A 24,990-nucleotide genomic window follows, 5' to 3' on the forward strand; every position below is an offset into this window, starting at 1 on the left:
AAACGGACCATTTTGGTCATCTCAGAGCAATTTCATCAGGTCGCGGGTCATCGATTGTTTTGCATGAAAAATTGAACGTTCTCGCATGAACATTAATTCACTCTAACTATTGTTTATATCTCTTCTGGCAGTGAATAAACACGTTTTAAGCCCTCGAAGTGAGCATTTTGGGCCTTTTAAGTCACTTTTAACCATGAGCCAAATCTTGAGTTTTGGCTCCCTAGAAGCATGAAAATGACGATAACGATGCTCATTTTATCTCCAAAAGTGATGATCCACCTCTGAGAGTCAAAATTAGTTGAAAGATTAACATTTTCAAAACGTAACATTTTGGTCATCTCAGAGCAATTTCATCAGGTCACGGGTCATCGATCGTTTTGAATGAAAAATTGAACGTTCTCGCATGAACAATAATTTACTCTAAATGTTGTTTATATCTCTTCCCGCAGTGAATAAACACGCTTTAAGCCCTCGAAGTGAGCATTTGGGTCCTTTTAAGTCACTTTTAACCATAAGCCAAATCTTGAGTTTTGGCTCCCTAGAAGCATGAAAATGACGATAACGATGCTCATTTTATCTCCAAAAGTGATGATCCACCTCTGAGAGTCAAAATTAGTTGAAAGATGAAAATTTTCAAAACGGAACATTTTGGTAATCTCAAGAGTCATTTCATCAGGTCGCGGGTCATCGATCGTTTTGCATGAAAAATTGAACGTTCTCGCATGAACATTAATTCACTCTAAATATTGTTTATATCTCTTTCCGCAGTGAATAAACACGTTTTAAGCCCTCAAAGTGAGCATTTGGGTCCTTTTAAGTCACTTTTAACCATAAGCCAAATCTTGAGTTTTGGCTCCCTAGAAGCATGAAAATTACGATAACGATGCTCATTTTATCTCCAATAGTGATGATCCACCTCTGAGAGTCAAAATTAGTTGAAAGATGAACATTTTCAAAACGGACCATTTTGGTCATCTCAGAGCAATTTCATCAGGTCGCGGGTCATCGATTGTTTTGCATGAAAAATTGAACGTTCTCGCATGAACATTAATTCACTCTAACTATTGTTTATATCTCTTCTGGCAGTGAATAAACACGTTTTAAGCCCTCGAAGTGAGCATTTTGGGCCTTTTAAGTCACTTTTAACCATGAGCCAAATCTTGAGTTTTGGCTCCCTAGAAGCATGAAAATGACGATAACGATGCTCATTTTATCTCCAAAAGTGATGATCCACCTCTGAGAGTCAAAATTAGTTGAAAGATGAACATTTTCAAAACGTAACATTTTGGTCATCTCAGAGCAATTTCATCAGGTCACGGGTCATCGATCGTTTTGAATGAAAAATTGAACGTTCTCGCATGAACAATAATTTACTCTAAATGTTGTTTATATCTCTTCCCGCAGTGAATAAACACGCTTTAAGCCCTCGAAGTGAGCATTTGGGTCCTTTTAAGTCACTTTTAACCATAAGCCAAATCTTGAGTTTTGGCTCCCTAGAAGCATGAAAATGACGATAACGATGCTCATTTTATCTCCAAAAGTGATGATCCACCTCTGAGAGTCAAAATTAGTTGAAAGATGAAAATTTTCAAAACGGAACATTTTGGTAATCTCAAGAGTCATTTCATCAGGTCGCGGGTCATCGATCGTTTTGCATGAAAAATTGAACGTTCTCGCATGAACATTAATTCACTCTAAATATTGTTTATATCTCTTTCCGCAGTGAATAAACACGTTTTAAGCCCTCAAAGTGAGCATTTGGGTCCTTTTAAGTCACTTTTAACCATAAGCCAAATCTTGAGTTTTGGCTCCCTAGAAGCATGAAAATTACGATAACGATGCTCATTTTATCTCCAATAGTGATGATCCACCTCTGAGAGTCAAAATTAGTTGAAAGATGAACATTTTCAAAACGGACCATTTTGGTCATCTCAGAGCAATTTCATCAGGTCGCGGGTCATCGATTGTTTTGCATGAAAAATTGAACGTTCTCGCATGAACATTAATTCACTCTAACTATTGTTTATATCTCTTCTGGCAGTGAATAAACACGTTTTAAGCCCTCGAAGTGAGCATTTTGGGCCTTTTAAGTCACTTTTAACCATGAGCCAAATCTTGAGTTTTGGCTCCCTAGAAGCATGAAAATGACGATAACGATGCTCATTTTATCTCCAAAAGTGATGATCCACCTCTGAGAGTCAAAATTAGTTGAAAGATGAACATTTTCAAAACGTAACATTTTGGTCATCTCAGAGCAATTTCATCAGGTCACGGGTCATCGATCGTTTTGAATGAAAAATTGAACGTTCTCGCATGAACAATAATTTACTCTAAATGTTGTTTATATCTCTTCCCGCAGTGAATAAACACGCTTTAAGCCCTCGAAGTGAGCATTTGGGTCCTTTTAAGTCACTTTTAACCATAAGCCAAATCTTGAGTTTTGGCTCCCTAGAAGCATGAAAATGACGATAACGATGCTCATTTTATCTCCAAAAGTGATGATCAACCTCTGAGAGTCAAAATTAGTTGAAAGATGAAAATTTTCAAAACGGACCATTTTGGTAATCTCAGAGTAATTTCATCAGGTCGCGGGTCATCGATCGTTTTGCATGAAAAATTGAACGTTCTCGCATGAACAATAATTTACTCTAAATGTTGTTTATATCTCTTCCCGCAGTGAATAAACACGTTTTAAGCCCTCCAAGTGAGCATTTGGGTCCTTTTAAGTCACTTTTAACCATAAGCCAAATCTTGAGTTTTGGCTCCCTAGAAGCATGAAAACGACGATAACGATGCTCATTTTATCTCCAAAAGTGATGATCCACCTCTGAGAGTCAAAATTAGTTGAAAGATGAAAATTTTCAAAACGGAACATTTTGGTAATCTCAGAGTCATTTCATCAGGTCGCGGGTCATCGATCGTTTTACATGAAAAATTGAACGTTCTCGCATGAACATTAATTCACTCTAACTATTGTTTATATCTCTTCCCGCAGTGAATAACACGTTTTAAGCCCTCGAAGTGAGCATTTGGGTCCTTTATAGTCACTTTTAACCATAAGCCAAATCTTGAGTTTTGGCTCCCTAGAAGCATGAAAATGACGATAACGATGCTCATTTTATCTCCAAAAGTGATGATCCACCTCTGAGAGTCAAAATTAGTTGAAAGATGAAAATTTTCAAGACGGAACATTTTGGTCATCTCAGAGTCATTTCATCAGGTCGCGGGTCATCGATCGTTTAGCATGAAAAATTGAACGTTCTCGCATGAACATTAATTCACTCTAAATATTGTTTATATCTCTTTCCGCAGTGAATAAACACGTTTTAAGCCCTCAAAGTGAGCATTTGGGTCCTTTTAAGTCACTTTTAACCATAAGCCAAATCTTGAGTTTTGGCGCCCTAGAAGCATGAAAATGACGATAACGATGCTCATTTTATCTCCAAAAGTGATGATCCACCTCTGAGAGTCAAAATTAGTTGACAGATGAAAATTTTCAAAACGGAACATTTTGGTCATCTCAGAGCAATTTCATCAGGTCGCGGGTCATCGATCGTTTTGCATGAAAAATTGAACGTTCTCGCATGAACAATAATTTACTCTAAATGTTGTTTATATCTCTTCCCGCAGTGAATAAACACGTTTTAAGCCCTCCAAGTGAGCATTTGGGTCCTTTTAAGTCACTTTTAACCATAAGCCAAATCTTGAGTTTTGGCTCCCTAGAAGCATGAAAACGACGATAACGATGCTCATTTTATCTCCAAAAGTGATGATCCACCTCTGAGAGTCAAAATTAGTTGAAAGATGAAAATTTTCAAAACGGAACATTTTGGTAATCTCAGAGTCATTTCATCAGGTCGCGGGTCATCGATCGTTTTACATGAAAAATTGAACGTTCTCGCATGAACATTAATTCACTCTAACTATTGTTTATATCTCTTCCCGCAGTGAATAACACGTTTTAAGCCCTCGAAGTGAGCATTTGGGTCCTTTATAGTCACTTTTAACCATGAGCCAAATCTTGAGTTTTGGCTCCCTAGAAGCATGAAAATGGTGATAACGATGCTCATTTTATCTCCAAAAGTGATGATCCACCTCTGAGAGTCAAAATTAGTTGAAAGATGAACTTTTTCAAAACGGACCATTTTGGTCATCTCAGAGCAATTTCATCAGGTCGCGGGTCATCGATCGTTTTGCATGAAAAATTGAACGTTCTCGCATGAACATTAATTCACTCTAAATATTGTTTATATCTCTTTCCGCAGTGAATAAACACGTTTTAAGCCCTCAAAGTGAGCATTTGGGTCCTTTTAAGTCACTTTTAACCATAAGCCAAATCTTGAGTTTTGGCTCCCTAGAAGCATGAAAATTACGATAACGATGCTCATTTTATCTCCAATAGTGATGATCCACCTCTGAGAGTCAAAATTAGTTGAAAGATGAACATTTTCAAAACGGACCATTTTGGTCATCTCAGAGCAATTTCATCAGGTCGCGGGTCATCGATTGTTTTGCATGAAAAATTGAACGTTCTCGCATGAACATTAATTCACTCTAACTATTGTTTATATCTCTTCCCGCAGTGAATAAACACGTTTTAAGCCCTCGAAGTGAGCATTTGGGTCCTTTATAGTCACTTTTAACCATAAGCCAAATCTTGAGTTTTGGCTCCCTAGAAGATAACGATGCTCATTTTATCTCCAAAAGTGATGATCCACCTCTGAGAGTCAAAATTAGTTGAAAGATAAACTTTTTCAAAACGGAACATTTTGGTCATCTCAGAGTCATTTCATCAGGTCGCGGGTCATCGATCGTTTTGCATGAAAAATTGAACGTTCTCGCATGAACATTAATTCACTCTAACTATTGTTTATATCTCTTCCCGCAGTGAATAAACACGTTTTAAGCCCTCGAAGTGAGCATTTTGGGCCTTTTCAGTCACTTTTAACCATGAGCCAAATCTTGAGTTTTGGCTCCCTAGAAGCATGAAAATGGCGATAACGATGCTCATTTTATATCCAAAAGTGATGATCCACCTCTGAGAGTCAAAATTAGTTGAAAGATGAACTTTTTCAAAACGGACCATTTTGGTCATCTCAGAGCAATTTCATCAGGTCGCGGGTCATCGATCGTTTTGCATGAAAAATTGAACGTTCTCGCATGAACATTAATTCACTCTAAATATTGTTTATATCTCTTTCTGCAGTGAATAAACACGTTTTAAGCCCTCAAAGTGAGCATTTGGGTCCTTTTAAGTCACTTTTAACCATAAGCCAAATCTTGAGTTTTGGCTCCCTAGAAGCATGAAAATGACGATAACGATGCTCATTTTATCTCCAAAAGTGATGATCAACCTCTGAGAGTCAAAATTAGTTGAAAGATGAAAATTTTCAAAACGGACCATTTTGGTCATCTCAGAGCAATTTCATCAGGTCGCGGGTCATCGATCGTTTTGCATGAAAAATTGAACGTTCTCGCATGAACAATAATTTACTCTAAATGTTGTTTAGATCTCTTCCTGAAGTGAATAAACACGTTTTAATCCCTCGAAGTGAGCATTTGGGTCCTTTTAAGTCCCTTTTACCCATAAGCCAAATCTTGAGTTTTGGCTCCCTAGAAGCATGAAAATGACTATAACGATGCTCATTTTATCTCCAAAAGTGATGATCCACCTCTGAGAGTCAAAATTAGTTGAAAGATGAAAAATTTCAAAACGGAACATTTTGGTCATCTCAGAGTCATTTCATCAGGTCGCGGGTCATCGATCGTTTTGCATGAAAAATTGAACGTTCTCGCATGAACATTAATTCACTCTAACTATTGTTTATATCTCTTCCCGCAGTGAATAAACACGTTTTAAGCCCTCGAAGTGAGCATTTTGGGCCTTTTCAGTCACTTTTAACCATGAGCCAAATCTTGAGTTTTGGCTCCCTAGAAGCATGAAAATGGCGATAACGATGCTCATTTTATCTCCAAAAGTGATGATCCACCTCTGAGAGTCAAAATTAGTTGAAAGATGAACTTTTTCAAAACGGACCATTTTGGTCATCTCAGAGCAATTTCATCAGGTCGCGGGTCATCGATCGTTTTGCATGAAAAATTGAACGTTCTCGCATGAACATTAATTCACTCTAAATATTGTTTATATCTCTTTCCGCAGTGAATAAACACGTTTTAAGCCCTCAAAGTGAGCATTTGGGTCCTTCTAAGTCACTTTTAACCATAAGCCAAATCTTGAGTTTTGGCTCCCTAGAAGCATGAAAATTACGATAACGATGCTCATTTTATCTCCAATAGTGATGATCCACCTCTGAGAGTCAAAATTAGTTGAAAGATGAACATTTTCAAAACGGACCATTTTGGTCATCTCAGAGCAATTTCATCAGGTCGCGGGTCATCGATTGTTTTGCATGAAAAATTGAACGTTCTCGCATGAACATTAATTCACTCTAACTATTGTTTATATCTCTTCTGGCAGTGAATAAACACGTTTTAAGCCCTCGAAGTGAGCATTTTGGGCCTTTTAAGTCACTTTTAACCATGAGCCAAATCTTGAGTTTTGGCTCCCTAGAAGCATGAAAATGATGATAACGATGCTCATTTTATCTCCAAAAGTGATGATCCACCTCTGAGAGTCAAAATTAGTTGAAAGATGAACATTTTCAAAACGGAACATTTTGGTAATCTCAGAGTCATTTCATCAGGTCGCGGGTCATCGATCGTTTTGCATGAAAAATTGAACGTTCTCGCATGAACATTAATTCACTCTAACTATTGTTTATATCTCTTCCCGCAGTGAATAACACGTTTTAAGCCCTCGAAGTGAGCATTTGGGTCCTTTATAGTCACTTTTAACCATAAGCCAAATCTTGAGTTTTGGCTCCCTAGAAGCATGAAAATGACGATAACGATGCTCATTTTATCTCCAAAAGTGATGATCCACCTCTGAGAGTCAAAATTAGTTGAAAGATGAAAATTTTCAAGACGGAACATTTTGGTCATCTCAGAGTCATTTCATCAGGTCGCGGGTCATCGATCGTTTTGCATGAAAAATTGAACGATCTCGCATGAACATTAATTCACTCTAAATATTGTTTATATCTCTTTCCGCAGTGAATAAACACGTTTTAAGCCCTCAAAGTGAGCATTTGGGTCCTTTTAAGTCACTTTTAACCATAAGCCAAATCTTGAGTTTTGGCGCCCTAGAAGCATGAAAATGACGATAACGATGCTCATTTTATCTCCAAAAGTGATGATCAACCTCTGAGAGTCAAAATTAGTTGAAAGATGAAAATTTTCAAAACGGATCATTTTGGTCATCTCAGAGTAATTTCATCAGGTCGCGGGTCATCGATCGTTTTGCATGAAAAATTGAACGTTCTCGCATGAACAATAATTTACTCTAAATGTTGTTTATATCTCTTCCCGCAGTGAATAAACACCTTTTAAGCCCTCCAAGTGAGCATTTGGGTCCTTTTAAGTCACTTTTAACCATAAGCCAAATCTTGAGTTTTGGCTCCCTAGAAGCATGAAAATGACGATAACGATGCTCATTTTATCTTCAAAAGTGATGATCCACCTCTGAGAGTCAAAATTAGTTGAAAGATGAAAATTTTCAAAACGGAACATTTTGGTAATCTCAGAGTCATTTCATCAGGTCGCGGGTCATCGATCGTTTTGCATGAAAAATTGAACGTTCTCGCATGAACATTAATTCACTCTAACTATTGTTTATATCTCTTCCCGCAGTGAATAAACACGTTTTAAGCCCTCGAAGTGAGCATTTGGGTCCTTTATAGTCACTTTTAACCATAAGCCAAATCTTGAGTTTTGGCTCCCTAGAAGATAACGATGCTCATTTTATCTCCAAAAGTGATGATCCACCTCTGAGAGTCAAAATTAGTTGAAAGATGAACTTTTTCAAAACGGAACATTTTGGTCATCTCAGAGTCATTTCATCAGGTCGCGGGTCATCGATCGTTTTGCATGAAAAATTGAACGTTCTCGCATGAACATTAATTCACTCTAACTATTGTTTATATCTCTTCCCGCAGTGAATAAACACGTTTTAAGCCCTCGAAGTGAGCATTTTGGGCCTTTTCAGTCACTTTTAACCATGAGCCAAATCTTGAGTTTTGGCTCCCTAGAAGCATGAAAATGGCGATAACGATGCTCATTTTATATCCAAAAGTGATGATCCACCTCTGAGAGTCAAAATTAGTTGAAAGATGAACTTTTTCAAAACGGACCATTTTGGTCATCTCAGAGCAATTTCATCAGGTCGCGGGTCATCGATCGTTTTGCATGAAAAATTGAACGTTCTCGCATGAACATTAATTCACTCTAAATATTGTTTATATCTCTTTCTGCAGTGAATAAACACGTTTTAAGCCCTCAAAGTGAGCATTTGGGTCCTTTTAAGTCACTTTTAACCATAAGCCAAATCTTGAGTTTTGGCTCCCTAGAAGCATGAAAATGACGATAACGATGCTCATTTTATCTCCAAAAGTGATGATCAACCTCTGAGAGTCAAAATTAGTTGAAAGATGAAAATTTTCAAAACGGACCATTTTGGTCATCTCAGAGCAATTTCATCAGGTCGCGGGTCATCGATCGTTTTGCATGAAAAATTGAACGTTCTCGCATGAACAATAATTTACTCTAAATGTTGTTTAGATCTCTTCCTGAAGTGAATAAACACGTTTTAATCCCTCGAAGTGAGCATTTGGGTCCTTTTAAGTCCCTTTTACCCATAAGCCAAATCTTGAGTTTTGGCTCCCTAGAAGCATGAAAATGACTATAACGATGCTCATTTTATCTCCAAAAGTGATGATCCACCTCTGAGAGTCAAAATTAGTTGAAAGATGAAAAATTTCAAAACGGAACATTTTGGTCATCTCAGAGTCATTTCATCAGGTCGCGGGTCATCGATCGTTTTGCATGAAAAATTGAACGTTCTCGCATGAACATTAATTCACTCTAACTATTGTTTATATCTCTTCCCGCAGTGAATAAACACGTTCTAAGCCCTCGAAGTGAGCATTTTGGGCCTTTTCAGTCACTTTTAACCATGAGCCAAATCTTGAGTTTTGGCTCCCTAGAAGCATGAAAATGGCGATAACGATGCTCATTTTATCTCCAAAAGTGATGATCCACCTCTGAGAGTCAAAATTAGTTGAAAGATGAACTTTTTCAAAACGGACCATTTTGGTCATCTCAGAGCAATTTCATCAGGTCGCGGGTCATCGATCGTTTTGCATGAAAAATTGAACGTTCTCGCATGAACATTAATTCACTCTAAATATTGTTTATATCTCTTTCCGCAGTGAATAAACACGTTTTAAGCCCTCAAAGTGAGCATTTGGGTCCTTTTAAGTCACTTTTAACCATAAGCCAAATCTTGAGTTTTGGCTCCCTAGAAGCATGAAAATTACGATAACGATGCTCATTTTATCTCCAATAGTGATGATCCACCTCTGAGAGTCAAAATTAGTTGAAAGATGAACATTTTCAAAACGGACCATTTTGGTCATCTCAGAGCAATTTCATCAGGTCGCGGGTCATCGATTGTTTTGCATGAAAAATTGAACGTTCTCGCATGAACATTAATTCACTCTAACTATTGTTTATATCTCTTCTGGCAGTGAATAAACACGTTTTAAGCCCTCGAAGTGAGCATTTTGGGCCTTTTAAGTCACTTTTAACCATGAGCCAAATCTTGAGTTTTGGCTCCCTAGAAGCATGAAAATGATGATAACGATGCTCATTTTATCTCCAAAAGTGATGATCCACCTCTGAGAGTCAAAATTAGTTGAAAGATGAACATTTTCAAAACGGAACATTTTGGTAATCTCAGAGTCATTTCATCAGGTCGCGGGTCATCGATCGTTTTGCATGAAAAATTGAACGTTCTCGCATGAACATTAATTCACTCTAACTATTGTTTATATCTCTTCCCGCAGTGAATAACACGTTTTAAGCCCTCGAAGTGAGCATTTGGGTCCTTTATAGTCACTTTTAACCATAAGCCAAATCTTGAGTTTTGGCTCCCTAGAAGCATGAAAATGACGATAACGATGCTCATTTTATCTCCAAAAGTGATGATCCACCTCTGAGAGTCAAAATTAGTTGAAAGATGAAAATTTTCAAGACGGAACATTTTGGTCATCTCAGAGTCATTTCATCAGGTCGCGGGTCATCGATCGTTTTGCATGAAAAATTGAACGATCTCGCATGAACATTAATTCACTCTAAATATTGTTTATATCTCTTTCCGCAGTGAATAAACACGTTTTAAGCCCTCAAAGTGAGCATTTGGGTCCTTTTAAGTCACTTTTAACCATAAGCCAAATCTTGAGTTTTGGCGCCCTAGAAGCATGAAAATGACGATAACGATGCTCATTTTATCTCCAAAAGTGATGATCAACCTCTGAGAGTCAAAATTAGTTGAAAGATGAAAATTTTCAAAACGGACCATTTTGGTCATCTCAGAGTAATTTCATCAGGTCGCGGGTCATCGATCGTTTTGCATGAAAAATTGAACGTTCTCGCATGAACAATAATTTACTCTAAATGTTGTTTATATCTCTTCCCGCAGTGAATAAACACGTTTTAAGCCCTCCAAGTGAGCATTTGGGTCCTTTTAAGTCACTTTTAACCATAAGCCAAATCTTGAGTTTTGGCTCCCTAGAAGCATGAAAATGACGATAACGATGCTCATTTTATATCCAAAAGTGATGATCCACCTCTGAGAGTCAAAATTAGTTGAAAGATGAACTTTTTCAAAACGGACCATTTTGGTCATCTCAGAGCAATTTCATCAGGTCGCGGGTCATCGATCGTTTTGCATGAAAAATTGAACGTTCTCGCATGAACATTAATTCACTCTAAATATTGTTTATATCTCTTTCTGCAGTGAATAAACACGTTTTAAGCCCTCAAAGTGAGCATTTGGGTCCTTTTAAGTCACTTTTAACCATAAGCCAAATCTTGAGTTTTGGCTCCCTAGAAGCATGAAAATGACGATAACGATGCTCATTTTATCTCCAAAAGTGATGATCAACCTCTGAGAGTCAAAATTAGTTGAAAGATGAAAATTTTCAAAACGGACCATTTTGGTCATCTCAGAGCAATTTCATCAGGTCGCGGGTCATCGATCGTTTTGCATGAAAAATTGAACGTTCTCGCATGAACAATAATTTACTCTAAATGTTGTTTAGATCTCTTCCTGAAGTGAATAAACACGTTTTAATCCCTCGAAGTGAGCATTTGGGTCCTTTTAAGTCCCTTTTACCCATAAGCCAAATCTTGAGTTTTGGCTCCCTAGAAGCATGAAAATGACTATAACGATGCTCATTTTATCTCCAAAAGTGATGATCCACCTCTGAGAGTCAAAATTAGTTGAAAGATGAAAAATTTCAAAACGGAACATTTTGGTCATCTCAGAGTCATTTCATCAGGTCGCGGGTCATCGATCGTTTTGCATGAAAAATTGAACGTTCTCGCATGAACATTAATTCACTCTAACTATTGTTTATATCTCTTCCCGCAGTGAATAAACACGTTTTAAGCCCTCGAAGTGAGCATTTTGGGCCTTTTCAGTCACTTTTAACCATGAGCCAAATCTTGAGTTTTGGCTCCCTAGAAGCATGAAAATGGCGATAACGATGCTCATTTTATCTCCAAAAGTGATGATCCACCTCTGAGAGTCAAAATTAGTTGAAAGATGAACTTTTTCAAAACGGACCATTTTGGTCATCTCAGAGCAATTTCATCAGGTCGCGGGTCATCGATCGTTTTGCATGAAAAATTGAACGTTCTCGCATGAACATTAATTCACTCTAAATATTGTTTATATCTCTTTCCGCAGTGAATAAACACGTTTTAAGCCCTCAAAGTGAGCATTTGGGTCCTTTTAAGTCACTTTTAACCATAAGCCAAATCTTGAGTTTTGGCTCCCTAGAAGCATGAAAATTACGATAACGATGCTCATTTTATCTCCAATAGTGATGATCCACCTCTGAGAGTCAAAATTAGTTGAAAGATGAACATTTTCAAAACGGACCATTTTGGTCATCTCAGAGCAATTTCATCAGGTCGCGGGTCATCGATTGTTTTGCATGAAAAATTGAACGTTCTCGCATGAACATTAATTCACTCTAACTATTGTTTATATCTCTTCTGGCAGTGAATAAACACGTTTTAAGCCCTCGAAGTGAGCATTTTGGGCCTTTTAAGTCACTTTTAACCATGAGCCAAATCTTGAGTTTTGGCTCCCTAGAAGCATGAAAATGATGATAACGATGCTCATTTTATCTCCAAAAGTGATGATCCACCTCTGAGAGTCAAAATTAGTTGAAAGATGAACATTTTCAAAACGGAACATTTTGGTAATCTCAGAGTCATTTCATCAGGTCGCGGGTCATCGATCGTTTTGCATGAAAAATTGAACGTTCTCGCATGAACATTAATTCACTCTAACTATTGTTTATATCTCTTCCCGCAGTGAATAACACGTTTTAAGCCCTCGAAGTGAGCATTTGGGTCCTTTATAGTCACTTTTAACCATAAGCCAAATCTTGAGTTTTGGCTCCCTAGAAGCATGAAAATGACGATAACGATGCTCATTTTATCTCCAAAAGTGATGATCCACCTCTGAGAGTCAAAATTAGTTGAAAGATGAAAATTTTCAAGACGGAACATTTTGGTCATCTCAGAGTCATTTCATCAGGTCGCGGGTCATCGATCGTTTTGCATGAAAAATTGAACGATCTCGCATGAACATTAATTCACTCTAAATATTGTTTATATCTCTTTCCGCAGTGAATAAACACGTTTTAAGCCCTCAAAGTGAGCATTTGGGTCCTTTTAAGTCACTTTTAACCATAAGCCAAATCTTGAGTTTTGGCGCCCTAGAAGCATGAAAATGACGATAACGATGCTCATTTTATCTCCAAAAGTGATGATCAACCTCTGAGAGTCAAAATTAGTTGAAAGATGAAAATTTTCAAAACGGACCATTTTGGTCATCTCAGAGTAATTTCATCAGGTCGCGGGTCATCGATCGTTTTGCATGAAAAATTGAACGTTCTCGCATGAACAATAATTTACTCTAAATGTTGTTTATATCTCTTCCCGCAGTGAATAAACACGTTTTAAGCCCTCCAAGTGAGCATTTGGGTCCTTTTAAGTCACTTTTAACCATAAGCCAAATCTTGAGTTTTGGCTCCCTAGAAGCATGAAAATGACGATAACGATGCTCATTTTATCTTCAAAAGTGATGATCCACCTCTGAGAGTCAAAATTAGTTGAAAGATGAAAATTTTCAAAACGGAACATTTTGGTAATCTCAGAGTCATTTCATCAGGTCGCGGGTCATCGATCGTTTTGCATGAAAAATTGAACGTTCTCGCATGAACATTAATTCACTCTAACTATTGTTTATATCTCTTCCCGCAGTGAATAAACACGTTTTAAGCCCTCGAAGTGAGCATTTGGGTCCTTTATAGTCACTTTTAACCATAAGCCAAATCTTGAGTTTTGGCTCCCTAGAAGATAACGATGCTCATTTTATCTCCAAAAGTGATGATCCACCTCTGAGAGTCAAAATTAGTTGAAAGATGAACTTTTTCAAAACGGAACATTTTGGTCATCTCAGAGTCATTTCATCAGGTCGCGGGTCATCGATCGTTTTGCATGAAAAATTGAACGTTCTCGCATGAACATTAATTCACTCTAACTATTGTTTATATCTCTTCCCGCAGTGAATAAACACGTTTTAAGCCCTCGAAGTGAGCATTTTGGGCCTTTTCAGTCACTTTTAACCATGAGCCAAATCTTGAGTTTTGGCTCCCTAGAAGCATGAAAATGGCGATAACGATGCTCATTTTATATCCAAAAGTGATGATCCACCTCTGAGAGTCAAAATTAGTTGAAAGATGAACTTTTTCAAAACGGACCATTTTGGTCATCTCAGAGCAATTTCATCAGGTCGCGGGTCATCGATCGTTTTGCATGAAAAATTGAACGTTCTCGCATGAACATTAATTCACTCTAAATATTGTTTATATCTCTTTCTGCAGTGAATAAACACGTTTTAAGCCCTCAAAGTGAGCATTTGGGTCCTTTTAAGTCACTTTTAACCATAAGCCAAATCTTGAGTTTTGGCTCCCTAGAATCATGAAAATGACGATAACGATGCTCATTTTATCTCCAAAAGTGATGATCAACCTCTGAGAGTCAAAATTAGTTGAAAGATGAAAATTTTCAAAACGGACCATTTTGGTCATCTCAGAGCAATTTCATCAGGTCGCGGGTCATCGATCGTTTTGCATGAAAAATTGAACGTTCTTGCATGAACAATAATTTACTCTAAATGTTGTTTAGATCTCTTCCTGCAGTGAATAAACACGTTTTAATCCCTCGAAGTGAGCATTTGGGTCCTTTTAAGTCCCTTTTACCCATAAGCCAAATCTTGAGTTTTGGCTCCCTAGAAGCATGAAAATGACTATAACGATGCTCATTTTATCTCCAAAAGTGATGATCCACCTCTGAGAGTCAAAATTAGTTGAAAGATGAAAAATTTCAAAACGGAACATTTTGGTCATCTCAGAGTCATTTCATCAGGTCGCGGGTCATCGATCGTTTTGCATGAAAAATTGAACGTTCTCGCATGAACATTAATTCACTCTAACTATTGTTTATATCTCTTCCCGCAGTGAATAAACACGTTCTAAGCCCTCGAAGTGAGCATTTTGGGCCTTTTCAGTCACTTTTAACCATGAGCCAAATCTTGAGTTTTGGCTCCCTAGAAGCATGAAAATGACGATAACGATGCTCATTTTATCTCCAAAAGTGATGATCCACCTCTGAGAGTCAAAATTAGTTGAAAGATGAACATTTTCAAAACGTAACATTTTGGTCATCTCAGAGCAATTTCATCAGGTCACGGGTCATCGATCGTTTTGAATGAAAAATTGAACGTTCTCGCATGAACAATAATTTACTCTAAATGTTGTTTATATCTCTTCCCGCAGTGAATAAACACGCTTTAAGCCCTCGAAGTGAGCATTTGGGTCCTTTTAAGTCACTTTTAACCATAAGCCAAATCTTGAGTTTTGGCTCCCTAGAAGCATGAAAATGACGATAACGATGCTCATTTTATCTCCAAAAGTGATGATCCACCTCTGAGAGTCAAAATTAGTTGAAAGATGAAAATTTTCAAAACGGAACATTTTGGTAATCTCAAGAGTCATTTCATCAGGTCGCGGGTCATCGATCGTTTTGCATGAAAAATTGAACGTTCTCGCATGAACATTAATTCACTCTAAATATTGTTTATATCTCTTTCCGCAGTGAATAAACACGTTTTAAGCCCTCAAAGTGAGCATTTGGGTCCTTTTAAGTCACTTTTAACCATAAGCCAAATCTTGAGTTTTGGCTCCCTAGAAGCATGAAAATTACGATAACGATGCTCATTTTATCTCCAATAGTGATGATCCACCTCTGAGAGTCAAAATTAGTTGAAAGATGAACATTTTCAAAACGGACCATTTTGGTCATCTCAGAGCAATTTCATCAGGTCGCGGGTCATCGATTGTTTTGCATGAAAAATTGAACGTTCTCGCATGAACATTAATTCACTCTAACTATTGTTTATATCTCTTCCCGCAGTGAATAAACACGTTTTAAGCCCTCGAAGTGAGCATTTGGGTCCTTTATAGTCACTTTTAACCATAAGCCAAATCTTGAGTTTTGGCTCCCTAGAAGATAACGATGCTCATTTTATCTCCAAAAGTGATGATCCACCTCTGAGAGTCAAAATTAGTTGAAAGATGAACTTTTTCAAAACGGAACATTTTGGTCATCTCAGAGTCATTTCATCAGGTCGCGGGTCATCGATCGTTTTGCATGAAAAATTTAACGTTCTCGCATGAACATTAATTCACTCTAACTATTGTTTATATCTCTTCCCGCAGTGAATAAACACGTTTTAAGCCCTCGAAGTGAGCATTTTGGGCCTTTTCAGTCACTTTTAACCATGAGCCAAATCTTGAGTTTTGGCTCCCTAGAAGCATGAAAATGGCGATAACGATGCTCATTTTATATCCAAAAGTGATGATCCACCTCTGAGAGTCAAAATTAGTTGAAAGATGAACTTTTTCAAAACGGACCATTTTGGTCATCTCAGAGCAATTTCATCAGGTCGCGGGTCATCGATCGTTTTGCATGAAAAATTGAACGTTCTCGCATGAACATTAATTCACTCTAAATGTTGTTTAGATCTCTTCCTGCAGTGAATAAACACGTTTTAATCCCTCGAAGTGAGCATTTGGGTCCTTTTAAGTCCCTTTTACCCATAAGCCAAATCTTGAGTTTTGGCTCCCTAGAAGCATGAAAATGACTATAACGATGCTCATTTTATCTCCAAAAGTGATGATCCACCTCTGAGAGTCAAAATTAGTTGAAAGATGAAAAATTTCAAAACGGAACATTTTGGTCATCTCAGAGTCATTTCATCAGGTCGCGGGTCATCGATCGTTTTGCATGAAAAATTGAACGTTCTCGCATGAACATTAATTCACTCTAACTATTGTTTATATCTCTTCCCGCAGTGAATAAACACGTTCTAAGCCCTCGAAGTGAGCATTTTGGGCCTTTTCAGTCACTTTTAACCATGAGCCAAATCTTGAGTTTTGGCTCCCTAGAAGCATGAAAATGACGATAACGATGCTCATTTTATCTCCAAAAGTGATGATCCACCTCTGAGAGTCAAAATTAGTTGAAAGATGAACATTTTCAAAACGTAACATTTTGGTCATCTCAGAGTCATTTCATCAGGTCGCGGGTCATCGATCGTTTTGCATGAAAAATTGAACGTTCTCGCATGAACATTAATTCACTCTAACTATTGTTTATATCTCTTCCCGCAGTGAATAAACACGTTTTAAGCCCTCGAAGTGAGCATTTTGGGCCTTTTCAGTCACTTTTAACCATGAGCCAAATCTTGAGTTTTGGCTCCCTAGAAGCATGAAAATGGCGATAACGATGCTCATTTTATATCCAAAAGTGATGATCCACCTCTGAGAGTCAAAATTAGTTGAAAGATGAACTTTTTCAAAACGGACCATTTTGGTCATCTCAGAGCAATTTCATCAGGTCGCGGGTCATCGATCGTTTTGCATGAAAAATTGAACGTTCTCGCATGAACATTAATTCACTCTAAATGTTGTTTAGATCTCTTCCTGCAGTGAATAAACACGTTTTAATCCCTCGAAGTGAGCATTTGGGTCCTTTTAAGTCCCTTTTACCCATAAGCCAAATCTTGAGTTTTGGCTCCCTAGAAGCATGAAAATGACTATAACGATGCTCATTTTATCTCCAAAAGTGATGATCCACCTCTGAGAGTCAAAATTAGTTGAAAGATGAAAAATTTCAAAACGGAACATTTTGGTCATCTCAGAGTCATTTCATCAGGTCGCGGGTCATCGATCGTTTTGCATGAAAAATTGAACGTTCTCGCATGAACATTAATTCACTCTAACTATTGTTTATATCTCTTCCCGCAGTGAATAAACACGTTCTAAGCCCTCGAAGTGAGCATTTTGGGCCTTTTCAGTCACTTTTAACCATGAGCCAAATCTTGAGTTTTGGCTCCCTAGAAGCATGAAAATGACGATAACGATGCTCATTTTATCTCCAAAAGTGATGATCCACCTCTGAGAGTCAAAATTAGTTGAAAGATGAACATTTTCAAAACGTAACATTTTGGTCATCTCAGAGCAATTTCATCAGGTCACGGGTCATCGATCGTTTTGAATGAAAAATTGAACGTTCTCGCATGAACAATAATTTACTCTAAATGTTGTTTATATCTCTTCCCGCAGTGAATAAACACGCTTTAAGCCCTCGAAGTGAGCATTTGGGTCCTTTTAAGTCACTTTTAACCATAAGCCAAATCTTGAGTTTTGGCTCCCTAGAAGCATGAAAATGACGATAACGATGCTCATTTTATCTCCAAAAGTGATGATCCACTCTGAGAGTCAAAATTAGTTGAAAGATGAAAATTTTCAAAACGGAACATTTTGGTAATCTCAAGAGTCATTTCATCAGGTCGCGGGTCATCGATCGTTTTGCATGAAAAATTGAACGTTCTCGCATGAACATTAATTCACTCTAAATATTGTTTATATCTCTTTCCGCAGTGAATAAACACGTTTTAAGCCCTCAAAGTGAGCATTTGGGTCCTTTTAACCACTTCAGCGCTAATGACAAGGGTAACTCGTCATGGACTTTCCATTGATTTCAATGGAAAGTCAATGGAACCCCTCGCACACCCTTAGCAGCCAAGTGGTTAAGTCACTTTTAACCATAAGCCAAATCTTGAGTTTTGGCTCCCTAGAAGCATGAAAATTACGATAACGATGCTCATTTTATCTCCAATAGTGATGATCCACCTCTGAGAGTCAAAATTAGTTGAAAGATGAACATTTTCAAAACGGACCATTTTGGTCATCTCAGAGCAATTTCATCAGGTCGCGGGTCATCGATTGTTTTGCATGAAAAATTGAACGTTCTCGCATGAACATTAATTCACTCTAACTATTGTTTATATCTCTTCTGGCAGTGAATAAACACGTTTTAAGCCCTCGAAGTGAGCATTTTGGGCCTTTTAAGTCACTTTTAACCATGAGCCAAATCTTGAGTTTTGGCTCCCTAGAAGCATGAAAATGACGATAACGATGCTCATTTTATCTCCAAAAGTGATGATCCACCTCTGAGAGTCAAAATTAGTTGAAAGATGAACATTTTCAAAACGTAACATTTTGGTCATCTCAGAGCAATTTCATCAGGTCACGGGTCATCGATCGTTTTGAATGAAAAATTGAACGTTCTCGCATGAACAATAATTTACTCTAAATGTTGTTTATATCTCTTCCCGCAGTGAATAAACACGCTTTAAGCCCTCGAAGTGAGCATTTGGGTCCTTTTAAGTCACTTTTAACCATAAGCCAAATCTTGAGTTTTGGCTCCCTAGAAGCATGAAAATGACGATAACGATGCTCATTTTATCTCCAAAAGTGATGATCCACCTCTGAGAGTCAAAATTAGTTGAAAGATGAAAATTTTCAAAACGGAACATTTTGGTAATCTCAAGAGTCATTTCATCAGGTCGCGGGTCATCGATCGTTTTGCATGAAAAATTGAACGTTCTCGCATGAACATTAATTCACTCTAAATATTGTTTATATCTCTTTCCGCAGTGAATAAACACGTTTTAAGCCCTCAAAGTGAGCATTTGGGTCCTTTTAAGTCACTTTTAACCATAAGCCAAATCTTGAGTTTTGGCTCCCTAGAAGCATGAAAATTACGATAACGATGCTCGTTTTATCTCCAATAGTGATGATCCACCTCTGAGAGTCAAAATTAGTTGAAAGATGAACATTTTCAAAACGGACCATTTTGGTCATCTCAGAGCAATTTCATCAGGTCGCGGGTCATCGATTGTTTTGCATGAAAAATTGAACGTTCTCGCATGAACATTAATTCACTCTAACTATTGTTTATATCTCTTCTGGCAGTGAATAAACACGTTTTAAGCCCTCGAAGTGAGCATTTTGGGCCTTTTAAGTCACTTTTAACCATGAGCCAAATCTTGAGTTTTGGCTCCCTAGAAGCATGAAAATGACGATAACGATGCTCATTTTATCTCCAAAAGTGATGATCCACCTCTGAGAGTCAAAATTAGTTGAAAGATGAACATTTTCAAAACGTAACATTTTGGTCATCTCAGAGCAATTTCATCAGGTCGCGGGTCATCGATTGTTTTGCATGAAAAATTGAACGTTCTCGCATGAACATTAATTCACTCTAACTATTGTTTATATCTCTTCTGGCAGTGAATAAACACGTTTTAAGCCCTCGAAGTGAGCATTTTGGGCCTTTTAAGTCACTTTTAACCATGAGCCAAATCTTGAGTTTTGGCTCCCTAGAAGCATGAAAATGATGATAACGATGCTCATTTTATCTCCAAAAGTGATGATCCACCTCTGAGAGTCAAAATTAGTTGAAAGATGAACATTTTCAAAACGGAACATTTTGGTAATCTCAGAGTCATTTCATCAGGTCGCGGGTCATCGATCGTTTTGCATGAAAAATTGAACGTTCTCGCATGAACATTAATTCACTCTAACTATTGTTTATATCTCTTCCCGCAGTGAATAACACGTTTTAAGCCCTCGAAGTGAGCATTTGGGTCCTTTATAGTCACTTTTAACCATAAGCCAAATCTTGAGTTTTGGCTCCCTAGAAGCATGAAAATGACGATAACGATGCTCATTTTATCTCCAAAAGTGATGATCCACCTCTGAGAGTCAAAATTAGTTGAAAGATGAAAATTTTCAAGACGGAACATTTTGGTCATCTCAGAGTCATTTCATCAGGTCGCGGGTCATCGATCGTTTTGCATGAAAAATTGAACGATCTCGCATGAACATTAATTCACTCTAAATATTGTTTATATCTCTTTCCGCAGTAAATAAACACGTTTTAAGCCCTCAAAGTGAGCATTTGGGTCCTTTTAAGTCACTTTTAACCATAAGCCAAATCTTGAGTTTTGGCGCCCTAGAAGCATGAAAATGACGATAACGATGCTCATTTTATCTCCAAAAGTGATGATCAACCTCTGAGAGTCAAAATTAGTTGAAAGATGAAAATTTTCAAAACGGACCATTTTGGTCATCTCAGAGTAATTTCATCAGGTCGCGGGTCATCGATCGTTTTGCATGAAAAATTGAACGTTCTCGCATGAACAATAATTTACTCTAAATGTTGTTTATATCTCTTCCCGCAGTGAATAAACACGTTTTAAGCCCTCCAAGTGAGCATTTGGGTCCTTTTAAGTCACTTTTAACCATAAGCCAAATCTTGAGTTTTGGCTCCCTAGAAGCATGAAAATGACGATAACGATGCTCATTTTATCTTCAAAAGTGATGATCCACCTCTGAGAGTCAAAATTAGTTGAAAGATGAAAATTTTCAAAACGGAACATTTTGGTAATCTCAGAGTCATTTCATCAGGTCGCGGGTCATCGATCGTTTTGCATGAAAAATTGAACGTTCTCGCATGAACATTAATTCACTCTAACTATTGTTTATATCTCTTCCCGCAGTGAATAAACACGTTTTAAGCCCTCGAAGTGAGCATTTTGGGCCTTTTCAGTCACTTTTAACCATGAGCCAAATCTTGAGTTTTGGCTCCCTAGAAGCATGAAAATGGCGATAACGATGCTCATTTTATATCCAAAAGTGATGATCCACCTCTGAGAGTCAAAATTAGTTGAAAGATGAACTTTTTCAAAACGGACCATTTTGGTCATCTCAGAGCAATTTCATCAGGTCGCGGGTCATCGATCGTTTTGCATGAAAAATTGAACGTTCTCGCATGAACATTAATTCACTCTAAATATTGTTTATATCTCTTTCTGCAGTGAATAAACACGTTTTAAGCCCTCAAAGTGAGCATTTGGGTCCTTTTAAGTCACTTTTAACCATAAGCCAAATCTTGAGTTTTGGCTCCCTAGAATCATGAAAATGACGATAACGATGCTCATTTTATCTCCAAAAGTGATGATCAACCTCTGAGAGTCAAAATTAGTTGAAAGATGAAAATTTTCAAAACGGACCATTTTGGTCATCTCAGAGCAATTTCATCAGGTCGCGGGTCATCGATCGTTTTGCATGAAAAATTGAACGTTCTCGCATGAACAATAATTTACTCTAAATGTTGTTTAGATCTCTTCCTGCAGTGAATAAACACGTTTTAATCCCTCGAAGTGAGCATTTGGGTCCTTTTAAGTCCCTTTTACCCATAAGCCAAATCTTGAGTTTTGGCTCCCTAGAAGCATGAAAATGACTATAACGATGCTCATTTTATCTCCAAAAGTGATGATCCACCTCTGAGAGTCAAAATTAGTTGAAAGATGAAAAATTTCAAAACGGAACATTTTGGTCATCTCAGAGTCATTTCATCAGGTCGCGGGTCATCGATCGTTTTGCATGAAAAATTGAACGTTCTCGCATCAACATTAATTCACTCTAAATATTGTTTATATCTCTTTCCGCAGTGAATAAACACGTTTTAAGCCCTCAAAGTGAGCATTTGGGTCCTTTTAAGTCACTTTTAACCATAAGCCAAATCTTGAGTTTTGGCTCCCTAGAAGCATGAAAATTACGATAACGATGCTCGTTTTATCTCCAATAGTGATGATCCACCTCTGAGAGTCAAAATTAGTTGAAAGATGAACATTTTCAAAACGGACCATTTTGGTCATCTCAGAGCAATTTCATCAGGTCGCGGGTCATCGATTGTTTTGCATGAAAAATTGAACGTTCTCGCATGAACATTAATTCACTCTAACTATTGTTTATATCTCTTCTGGCAGTGAATAAACACGTTTTAAGCCCTCGAAGTGAGCATTTTGGGCCTTTTAAGTCACTTTTAACCATGAGCCAAATCTTGAGTTTTGGCTCCCTAGAAGCATGAAAATGACGATAACGATGCTCATTTTATCTCCAAAAGTGATGATCCACCTCTGAGAGTCAAAATTAGTTGAAAGATGAACATTTTCAAAACGTAACATTTTGGTCATCTCAGAGCAATTTCATCAGGTCGCGGGTCATCGATTGTTTTGCATGAAAAATTGAACGTTCTCGCATGAACATTAATTCACTCTAACTATTGTTTATATCTCTTCTGGCAGTGAATAAACACGTTTTAAGCCCTCGAAGTGAGCATTTTGGGCCTTTTAAGTCACTTTTAACCATGAGCCAAATCTTGAGTTTTGGCTCCCTAGAAGCATGAAAATGATGATAACGATGCTCATTTTATCTCCAAAAGTGATGATCCACCTCTGAGAGTCAAAATTAGTTGAAAGATGAACATTTTCAAAACGGAACATTTTGGTAATCTCAGAGTCATTTCATCAGGTCGCGGGTCATCGATCGGTTTGCATGAAAAATTGAACGTTCTCGCATGAACATTAATTCACTCTAACTATTGTTTATATCTCTTCCCGCAGTGAATAACACGTTTTAAGCCCTCGAAGTGAGCATTTGGGTCCTTTATAGTCACTTTTAACCATAAGCCAAATCTTGAGTTTTGGCTCCCTAGAAGCATGAAAATGACGATAACGATGCTCATTTTATCTCCAAAAGTGATGATCCACCTCTGAGAGTCAAAATTAGTTGAAAGATGAAAATTTTCAAGACGGAACATTTTGGTCATCTCAGAGTCATTTCATCAGGTCGCGGGTCATCGATCGTTTTGCATGAAAAATTGAACGATCTCGCATGAACATTAATTCACTCTAAATATTGTTTATATCTCTTTCCGCAGTAAATAAACACGTTTTAAGCCCTCAAAGTGAGCATTTGGGTCCTTTTAAGTCACTTTTAACCATAAGCCAAATCTTGAGTTTTGGCGCCCTAGAAGCATGAAAATGACGATAACGATGCTCATTTTATCTCCAAAAGTGATGATCAACCTCTGAGAGTCAAAATTAGTTGAAAGATGAAAATTTTCAAAACGGACCATTTTGGTCATCTCAGAGTAATTTCATCAGGTCGCGGGTCATCGATCGTTTTGCATGAAAAATTGAACGTTCTCGCATGAACAATAATTTACTCTAAATGTTGTTTATATCTCTTCCCGCAGTGAATAAACACGTTTTAAGCCCTCCAAGTGAGCATTTGGGTCCTTTTAAGTCACTTTTAACCATAAGCCAAATCTTGAGTTTTGGCTCCCTAGAAGCATGAAAATGACGATAACGATGCTCATTTTATCTTCAAAAGTGATGATCCACCTCTGAGAGTCAAAATTAGTTGAAAGATGAACATTTTCAAAACGGAACATTTTGGTAATCTCAGAGTCATTTCATCAGGTCGCGGGTCATCGATCGTTTTGCATGAAAAATTGAACGTTCTCGCATGAACATTAATTCACTCTAACTATTGTTTATATCTCTTCCCGCAGTGAATAAACACGTTTTAAGCCCTCGAAGTGAGCATTTTGGGCCTTTTCAGTCACTTTTAACCATGAGCCAAATCTTGAGTTTTGGCTCCCTAGAAGCATGAAAATGGCGATAACGATGCTCATTTTATATCCAAAAGTGATGATCCACCTCTGAGAGTCAAAATTAGTTGAAAGATGAACTTTTTCAAAACGGACCATTTTGGTCATCTCAGAGCAATTTCATCAGGTCGCGGGTCATCGATCGTTTTGCATGAAAAATTGAACGTTCTCGCATGAACATTAATTCACTCTAAATATTGTTTATATCTCTTTCTGCAGTGAATAAACACGTTTTAAGCCCTCAAAGTGAGCATTTGGGTCCTTTTAAGTCACTTTTAACCATAAGCCAAATCTTGAGTTTTGGCTCCCTAGAATCATGAAAATGACGATAACGATGCTCATTTTATCTCCAAAAGTGATGATCAACCTCTGAGAGTCAAAATTAGTTGAAAGATGAAAATTTTCAAAACGGACCATTTTGGTCATCTCAGAGCAATTTCATCAGGTCGCGGGTCATCGATCGTTTTGCATGAAAAATTGAACGTTCTCGCATGAACAATAATTTACTCTAAATGTTGTTTAGATCTCTTCCTGCAGTGAATAAACACGTTTTAATCCCTCGAAGTGAGCATTTGGGTCCTTTTAAGTCCCTTTTACCCATAAGCCAAATCTTGAGTTTTGGCTCCCTAGAAGCATGAAAATGACTATAACGATGCTCATTTTATCTCCAAAAGTGATGATCCACCTCTGAGAGTCAAAATTAGTTGAAAGATGAAAAATTTCAAAACGGAACATTTTGGTCATCTCAGAGTCATTTCATCAGGTCGCGGGTCATCGATCGTTTTGCATGAAAAATTGAACGTTCTCGCATGAACATTAATTCACTCTAACTATTGTTTATATCTCTTCCCGCAGTGAATA

The sequence above is a fragment of the Lissotriton helveticus genome, chromosome 8, assembly GCF_964261635.1.
Source record: "Lissotriton helveticus chromosome 8, aLisHel1.1, whole genome shotgun sequence".
NCBI lineage: Eukaryota > Metazoa > Chordata > Amphibia > Caudata > Salamandridae > Lissotriton > Lissotriton helveticus.